General features: G+C 41.6%; 2 pseudogenes across 2 annotated transcripts; both read left to right on the forward strand.

Moving 5' to 3' along the window:
* The first annotated feature begins 4,977 nt into the window (after positions 1 to 4,977).
* LOC308553388 (large ribosomal subunit protein uL11 pseudogene) lies at positions 4,978 to 5,519 on the forward strand (annotated as a pseudogene). Its single transcript has one exon. The product of its transcript is annotated as a large ribosomal subunit protein uL11 pseudogene (transcript).
* A 2,960-nt stretch (positions 5,520 to 8,479) lies between these two features.
* Positions 8,480 to 8,795, forward strand: LOC308553240 (peptidyl-prolyl cis-trans isomerase A pseudogene; annotated as a pseudogene). The gene has a single exon. The product of its transcript is annotated as a peptidyl-prolyl cis-trans isomerase A pseudogene (transcript).
* The last annotated feature ends 692 nt before the right edge of the window (positions 8,796 to 9,487 follow it).

Consider the following 9,487-nt stretch of genomic DNA (forward strand, 5'->3'; position numbering starts at 1 on the left):
CATTGTCACAACAACTATTATTACACCCGTGATTAAAGAGAAGAAAACTGAGGCACAGAGACATTAAATAATTTGCCTTAGTTCCCACAATTAGTAAGAGTTTGATAGAGGAAACCTTCTTTCAGAGCCCAGGTTTTTATTGTGTCTCTCATTATCACACGACAGATGTGAGTCCAAAATGGGCAAGGGCTTGCCTGGAAAAGTGAAAAGTAAGACAGAGAAGTGGGATGAACTCCGGAAGGGTGTGCGAAGAACAGGTCACCTTACGAAACGACGGCCCAGACATTCTCAAACAATGAATCCAAGGAATGACTCGAGGCACTTACACTCTGGGTGATGAGCACAGAGGCCACTGAAACACACAGTTTCACACTGCAATCTTGGGAATATGAAAACAGTGCATTTTGATTGTCTGTATAAATTAATTTTTCTGGGTCATTAAGACTAAACTCTGAAACCTAGTGTCCCAGGAATCAAGGCAGTACATGGGATAAAAAAGAAAGGGGACATGATGTGTGGGGACAGGAAGGAGAAAGAGTGGGGGAAATAGAAAAAGAAAGCAAGAAGCCCTATGCAGAGGCCTCACGCAGGTTTAACCTGGAGGGAGGGAGATAGAAACACCCCAGGTATGTTGAGAAGGGTGCTGAATGCACAAAGTCTCTTGCCCTGCTTCCCATTTTGGGAAGTCTCTGAGAGGAGACTGTTGTACCTGATGTCACTGCACCCACAAGGAGCAAGTCTCTGCACCAACATGAGAGCAAGAAGGTAGCATCCCACTAGGGCCTAGGTGTTACTGAGCATTTTCAATGGGAAACATCGAAAATAACTGAGTCAAGAGCCAGAGGGGCTGTAAGAAAGTTTCCATCATCAGGGGTGAAACCGCCCCCAGAAATCAAAAGGTGGAGTGTACAAGCGGGAGGCCAGCTGGAGGGCTTAGCAGAGATCCACAAACAATAAACACCAGTAAGAGAAAGAGACTAACTGGGGAGACGAGTATTGAACATGCTGATGATGGTCAATGCCGAGAGGAAGAGACTGACCAGCATGGGGCAGCAGGGTTATCAATGACCAGGCAGGGCAGGGGACAGTCCAGGTGTGGCATAGAAAATATTCCATGTGGTAAGGATGCAGAGGAGAACATAAGAACTTGTGCCAGGACCTGAGGCTCATTTTGTTACCTTAAGGACACAGTTTGTCTCTATCCAAACACTGTTTGGGAGAAGGACCTTGTACAAACACTAAAATAATAATAATAATAATTAAAAAAAAAAAACACTAAAAAGTAAAATCTGTGCATTTAAACAAAAGAGTCTGAGTTAACCAAGATGAAGCTAATTCAAAATCCAGAAACTGTTCACTTAATTCATGATTTAAATGCTTTCCCCTCACTGTCCAGTAGGAATTCACAAGCAAGTTGGGATCATCAGCAGATAAATAATGAACTATTGCAGTTTTTCTTTTCCACATTCCAATTTGCTAAGAGTTAAATTTCCCCTCTAAATGCTCAATTAAAAAATAAAATTAAATATATTGAGCTATTTTTGCAAGAGATTTTAATTTATAAAATCATTTAATTTACTTGGGAGACATTTCTCACTGTTCTACTAAAGCAAACCTAACTGGGAGGAAAATACCAAATCGGCATCAGGCCCACTAATGGCTGCACGACATGCAGCCTCCTGACCTGACAGCCTCATGCCGGGAGCCGCATCAAAGGTGACTTTCAGTTCAGGGTTCTTCTCACTCCCAACATTTGCCAAATGCATTCTCCCCTGGAGCCTGAAGAGTGGCCTGGCAATTTCATTTAGGACTTATCACTAAATGTCTTTGTGCTCACATGCAGTTTTGAAAGTGTGCAATTTAATAAAGACAACATTATTTTAATTTCGTAATCCACTGGTGCTTATATTCTGCTACCTCATTTAAAATTATTGTACTTGCTAAAAAATTATATATATAACAATGTAACAGGATGTGAAATAGGAACCATCTATATGTGCCTTTTGAGCATATAGAAAGGTGTTTTGTTTCTATGTTATAATGAGAAATAATATAATTCATACAGTTTACAAAAATTGGAGAAAACTAATATATTGTAAGGGAAAGTGATGAGTGAGATATGAATAGTAAGCTAGGTTTGGAAACATTTCACTTTAATTTGAGTCAAAGTGTAATACGGTGGCAAAAAAATTCTAATGCAGGAAACATCTTGTCACATGGTACCTTAGTAACTACTTGCAGATCTAGTGTCTTATACTTTGGGAAACACTGGTATATAAAATTGAACAAATAAAGGACTGTTGCAGCAAGCAATTTTAAGACTATCTATGTGGTAAACTCAACTGACTATATTTGGAAAAATAGAAAATAAGGTTCTAGTCTTGGGGCATGCATTAGTAATAAGAACTGAGGAAAACAAGTATCTCAAATCCTGTGTGACTCCCTCAATGAGACTAATTTTCACAATGAAAAAGGCAGGACAAATATTCATGAGAGGAAACCAAACCCTCAGGTAGATGAGGACATTGTAAGGCAGTATCCAGGTACTCCAAATAAATATATACTATTATATATATATAATTTCATATAAATTATACCTAAGCATAATATAAATATATAATTAAATATTAAACTTTATATAATATATAAAATTATGTATATAATTATAATAAATATATAATTACGGTATACACTATGAATAATCTATATATAACTTATATATATAATTCTGAATATATATACCATATAATTCTAAGTAAAAATAAAATTTCTGCATTACTGTTATAATCTTTGAGGAGCTATGGATACTGGAGAAAGCAGGGAGAGAAGGGAAACCCATCAACTATAGATAAGTGAGCTAAATATCAAATCTCAAAGTGGATTATTAAAATAATTATACATAAGCATTTAGAAAAATAATTCATCATTTAGATAATTTTCTTTATACTCTTACTAGGACACATCGATGGAATGTGATAGACACTAAGTACCTTCCAATATGGTGTATTGTAAGCAACAAAGGGTAATTGCAGCCAATAAAATGACAATTCTTCAATGATGCAGCCTAACCAATTGCTCTTGTCCTAAGTGATGTTTCTTGTGGAAAGCTGAAGAGCTATTTTTTTGCCCTATCTGATGAGCATTTTTTAAAAATGTATCTTTTATTGATTTCAGAGAGAGGAAGGGAGAGGGAGAGAGAGAGATAGAAACATCAATGATGAGAGAGTCATTGATCTGCTGCCTCCTGCACGCCCCTGACTGGGGATGGAGCCCACAACCCGGGCATGTGCCCTGACCAGGAATTGAACCCCGATCTCCTGGATCCTAGGTCAATGCTCAAACACTGAGTCACGCCAGCTGGGATGATGAGCACTTTTGTGTCTTGCAGACCACTTCTTTTTAAGGAAAAGAAGTTAGGATCTCCTTAAAATTATATTGAGCAATGAAATTTTTATGCAAAAAAAAAAAGATTCCCTTTTATCATATCACTTGTGAAGTCCCATATATGGATGAAACAGTTTTCCCATTGTATCCTACTTCTTGTGTTAGTATTTGGATGTTCTTGCATGATAACATTTATAGCAATCCCTGTTTTGAGCATATTTGCTCTTTCTGCTGAAAATGTTTGCTGATTTAACACTGGTTACTCTAAATAACGTTCCCCAAAATCATAGTTACTTGCATGCCAATGCCTTCCATGTAGACATAAATGCAAACTCCTCATTAGGACAAAAGTCACTCGCACGCCTTATCTCCTGACTCCGCTCTTGTACTGACCAGTACACCCCATGAAGGTTTAGCCACATACAACGACCTGTGTGCCCTTGTGACTGTTATTTGTTTTCTAGTTCCTTTCCTACTCTTTGCCTGGTGAGCTCTGGATGATGAAATATTTAAAAAGCAAATTTAGATGATGTTTATTTAGATACCATTCTATTGTAAGTTATAGAAATTCAATCTAAAAGGGAAAAAACTTAAGAAACTTATTAGCTTATGTAAATTGGAAGGTCCAGAGTAACCCATGGGGGTAGAAACATATTACTGGGATTGCCTTTCTCTCCCCGTCAGCCAGTTTGCTTGCTCTCCTGCTGTCCGAGTCGAGCATTACCTTCACTATCCACAGTGCCAGAGAACGAAGTGGTTCTCTTCATAGCTCCAGCAAAAATCCTGTGTAAGGGCATTGACTGGCCTGATTTCAGCCAGAGTCTGTCTTATCACTGAGGATGGAGCCACTGGACACTTTGGTTGGCCAGCCAGAGAGCGGAGGCCACCTCTGCGGTAGAAGAAGAAAATGAGAGAGAAGTCGAATCATGGCCAAACCACATGGAATGATTGTGCACAAGAAAGGAGGGCGTGGTTGACTAGACAAGGGAGGGGAGCAAGTAAAATGACACATTAATGGAATCTAAGGAACCAAATAAACTGACGAACGAAACAGATCCAGAGACAAGGAAGCATGCAACAGACTGACAAATCTCAGAGGGAAGGGAGGGACGGAACAGATTAACCAAAGAGTTTATATGCATATATGCATAGCCCAGGGACACAGACAATAGTGAGGTGGAGGCCTGGGGAGGGGCCGGGAGTGGGCGGAGGGGGGCACTGGGGAAAAGGGGACATCTGTAATACTTTCAACAATGAAGATACATTTTTTAAAAAGGACAGATTGAAAACCATGAATGCAGCAGTGCACGTCATTGTCTAGGCCCCAATGTGAAATTCTATACTCGGATCCAAAATGAAAAAGTGTAAAAACATAAAAAGGAAAGAAACATGACATTATGGCTAAACACGTGCAAAAGAAGAGGACATTTGTAGTGGCTGTGAACTGCATCAGTGGACTCTGCTGTGTGTTGTGGCACAAAAAACAACACCACCAACAAAAAAATAGACAAAAACCTAAAATACAAGTGGCAATGCCTACATTAAAGAAGAAAAGAAGGTTCTTTCGGGCTTTCAGCTCGGCGGCGGCTCAGGTGCAACTTTCTTTGGTCGTCCTGAATCCGGGTTCATTCGACACCAGCCGCCTCCACCATGCCGCCGAGGTTTGGCCCCAACGAGATCAAAGTCGTACACCTAAGGTGCACCGGCAGGGAAGTGGGTGCCACGTCTGCCCTGGCCCCCAAGATCGGCCCTCTGGGCCTGTCTCCAAAAAAGGTTGGTAATGACATCACCAAAGCAACCAGTCATTGGAAGGGTCTGGGGATTACAGTGAAACTGACCATTCAGAACACACAGGCCCAGATTGAGGTAGTGCCTCCTGCTCTGGCCTGATCATCAAAGCCCTCAGAACTGCCAGGAGACAGAAGGCAAAAAAACACTGGAAATATCACATTTGATGAGATTGTCAACACTGCCCGACAGATGTGGCACCTATCTTTAGCTAGAGAACTCTCTGGAACCATTAAAGAGATCCTAGGGACTGCCCAGTCTGTGGGCTGCAATGTTGATGGTTGCCACCCTCATGACATCATAGACGACATCAACAGTGGTGCAGTGGAATGCCCGGCTAGTTAAGAACTACAAAGGAGAATGTTTCTATTAAAGATAATCTGACAACCAAAAGAAGAAAAGACGATCTAGATACAGAACAACACAAACAAATGTGTTGGAATCAAGTTGGCCAAGGAACTTGAACGCTAGGCATTAGACTGGATCACTTCATCGGTTTTCAAGTGATGGGACAATTAATGGATTCAAGGTGAAAAAATATGAATCAGGAGCTGAAGTCCACAATGATTTGAGGGTATGTTCAAGAATTTGGTCATTAGAAATAAAAATAAAAGGTGCACAAAGGTATAACCTAAGGGCAGGAGCCTCAAAGGAGAAATATGTTTTGAAAGTGAGGTAATGGTCAACCAGTAGCAATTGTGTGCTTGTTTTTAGGGATGTTGTAACAGATTACCACAAATTTAGTGCCTTCTAAGAACAGAATTTTATTCTGCAACAGTTCTGGAGGCCAGAAGTTCAAAATGAATCTTTCAGGGATAACATCAGGAGCAAGCTGAGCTACTCTCCCTTTCGGAGGCTCTAGAGCAGAATCTGCTGCCAGCTCCTTGTTTCAGGTGGCTGCTGGCACTCTTTGTTTTACAGCCACGTAACTCCTATTTCTAACTCCTGATCACATTGCCTTCTCCTCTTCTCTCTACACGTGTCATCAAATCGCCCTTTGCCTTGCTCTTATAAGGATAAATGTGACTGCATTTGGGATCTACCTGCATAATTCAGAATAATCTCCCCATCTCAAGCTCTTTAATCACAGCTGCAAAAAAAAACCTCTCTCTTTCTGACACCACACACACACACACACACACACACACACACACACACACACACGATCTTTGATCTTTGATCTTTGGGAGTGTTTTTGTTTGGTCTGCCACAGATGGTAAAGTAGATGTGGCAGCAGTGTTCCTAGGAAAAAGCTAGAATTACCTTAGACCAGGGGTCTACAAAAAACATCCTGCAGGCTAGTGCCTGTTTTTCGTAAACAAAGTTTTATGCGAGGACTGCCGTGCCAATTTCTTTACGAATGGTCTTCCACTGCTTTCCTGCTACAAGGGCAGAGTTGAGTAGTTGGAACAGTAGCCATGTGGTGCTCAACAGTGAAAACATTTCTATCTAGTCTGTTACAGAAAAAGTTTGCCAATCCTTTGATTTGACAAAAATGTGATGGAATCATCCCAGGGAGATGACAAGGTTTGCATTCACAATTGATCAATGGTCATGTGTGGATAAGGTCAGTGGGAGAAAAACCTACAAAATGCCATTGGACTTTACAGTCAGATCTTGATAGTTTGGGGTAAAAATATTTTATTGAAACGGTGAACATAGAAAACAAATATTAAGAGGAAAATGTTAACAAAATGAATGTTAGTAAAATATTTTGCTATTTGCCTAATAAAATATATTAGTTATCCTATGTACTTACTTATATATATACACACACATATATATTTACTAATTACATATGAAATAATAAAATATATTTGCTTGAAAGTATATTTCAAGAAGTTTGGGTATGTAGTTAAAGAAAAATTTAGGATGGGAGTATATTAGTGTTGCAGGGTAAAAATAATAAGTCTTACGATACTGTTTAAGTCAAAGATGAAAAGGTAGACAAAGAGGGAAGGGAGAGAGACTGAAGGAACAGGAGGGGATGGGAAAGGTAATGATGTGGCAGCCCAAAGGCGGCAGGGAGGCTGGACTGGAGACCTTGGCCAGAAGGATGCACCTGGACAAGCAAGAGGAGTCTTGCTCCTTTCCAGGGCACCAAGGAGAAGGAAATGGAGAGAGATACTGAGAAACCCTGAGGTAGAGATACAACCAAAGATGAGTTTTGAAATTTTATAACAGATGGAATGTGTATAATCATAGATTTTAGAAACACAGGAGTCTATATAGAATCTTGATTAAACTGAAACCCTGGAGGATTTGGTGAGAAATTTTACCAGAAACCCAAAGAGTAGAGTCCTCAGCTGAGTGTATGGAAGTTAAGACTGGGGCTTGGCTGGGGAAATCTGTTTAACAGCTGTGGTAGCGAATGCATGTAGGGATTTCATGAGAGGCTGCGGAAGGGTTTAAGCTCCACTGGGAGCATGAATTTGACTCAGTCAGTAGGGAGGTGGTGTGAACGTGTGAGTGTGTGTGTGTGTGAGAGAGAGAGACTGAGAGAGAAACTGTGTGTGTGTGTGTGTGTGTGTGTGTGTGTGTGTGTGTGTGTGTGTGTGTGTAAAAGAAAGGTAATTAGAAAAAGAGAGAGACACAGAGACTGAGACAGAGAGGGAGAGAGAGACTCCCCCCCAGTGTTCTGCAAAACTGGATTAGGAGCCGCTGAAGTATGTGGAGGGAGGCTTTCCTTCAGCGCACAGCTTACTACATCAGGTATTGCCAAAATTTAAAGGCAGAAGGGATTCGTAGAGAAATGACAGCATTACAATTCCTGCTTCCGTGTCAACAAAGCAGATGGGGCAGGTGCCTGGGAAAATAAGGTGTCAGAGAGGAAACCTTTTACTTCACTCTTGTAACTTTGGTGACTAGAACGACAGTTCCTGGCACATGGTAGGTGCACAAATATTTGAGGACTGAATTAATGAAAAATTACATTTTTGAGAGCCCACAATGTACCAAGCACAATTGTCCTAACAAACTCCCCCCAAATCATGTTATTATTAGCATGCTACACCCAACCCTTACCATCAACTGATGAAACACTGGGTGGGCCCAGAGATGTTTTAAGATTTGCCAGAATAGCTAGCTAGTAAGGGGTAGAGCTATGATTCGAACCCAGGTCCACCTGACCCTGAACCTTTTCCACTCTCTTAAACTTTTTCTGATAAACCTGTGAAGGTCTAGCCTTGCAGAGGCCACCACCCGGGAGCCACCTGTGCCCAGTCATGGTGAACCCCGCCGTGTCCTTGGATATCACCATCACTTTGAACCCCTGGGCTGTGTCTCCTTGGAAATTATTCTGGGATTTATGTGCCAGGGTGGTGACTTCACAAGCCATAATGTCATAGGCAATAAGTCCATCTATGGGAGATTTTGATGATGAGAATCCATCCTGAAGCATATGGGTCCTGGCATCTCGTCCATGGCAAATGCTGGACCCAACACAATAGTTCCAGGCTTTTCATCTGCACTGCCAAACCTGAGTGGCTGGATGGCAAGCCAAGCGTGTGGTGTTCGGCCAGGTGAAAGACAGCATGGATGTTGTGGTAGCCATGGAGTGCTTTGCATTCGGGAATGACAAGATCAGCAAGAAGATCACCATTGCTGACTGTGGACAACTCTAATAAATCTTACTTGTGTTTTATCTTAACTACCAGACCATTCCTCTGTAGCTCAGGAGAGCACCCCTTCACCCTCATCTGCTTGGAATGTTCTATAATCTTAGTGGTCTTGCCACAGTTCATTGGGTTCCATATTTTCCTTACCCCTTCCAAGTCTAGCGGGATTGCAGAGTTAAGTTTATGAGCATGAAATAAAAACAAAACAAAACACAACAACAACAAAAACCTGTGGAGGTCTGATGAAGGCTACACAATAGTGGTGACAGTGGGAGAAGTAAAATCTACTGTGGTTTTGCACTTTTAATTGAAGCTCTGAGTTTGCAACTTTTGTGAAAAGCAGTGCTATTAATACATATCCCTCCTCATTTTGCTGCTGACTTGTATAGAGTCTGCTTGTCCAAACTTCCTGGCAAGCAGAGCCCCAACGTGCCGGGGTCAGGGCTGCCCATGCTGATGGGCTGGGAACAAAGGGGAGACAGAAGAAAGCATCCAGGAGGAAGAGTTAGGAGCCATGGAAACAGTCTACACAAAGAATCACAAAGAAGCGATCCAAAGCGGCTGTGCAGCCATGGACCCTGAGGAAGGGGAGCTGCAGTGGGGAAGCCTGCAAGCCTTGGGGCATTGGGGCCAGCAAGAGGCCGAACGTCAAGACTGCCGAAGGCCCTGCTCCCAAAGCCAGGCCCTCCTGCAAGGGC

The sequence above is a fragment of the Miniopterus schreibersii genome (assembly GCF_964146895.1).
Source record: "Miniopterus schreibersii genome assembly, chromosome: 2".
In the NCBI taxonomy this organism is placed as follows: Eukaryota; Metazoa; Chordata; class Mammalia; order Chiroptera; family Miniopteridae; genus Miniopterus; species Miniopterus schreibersii.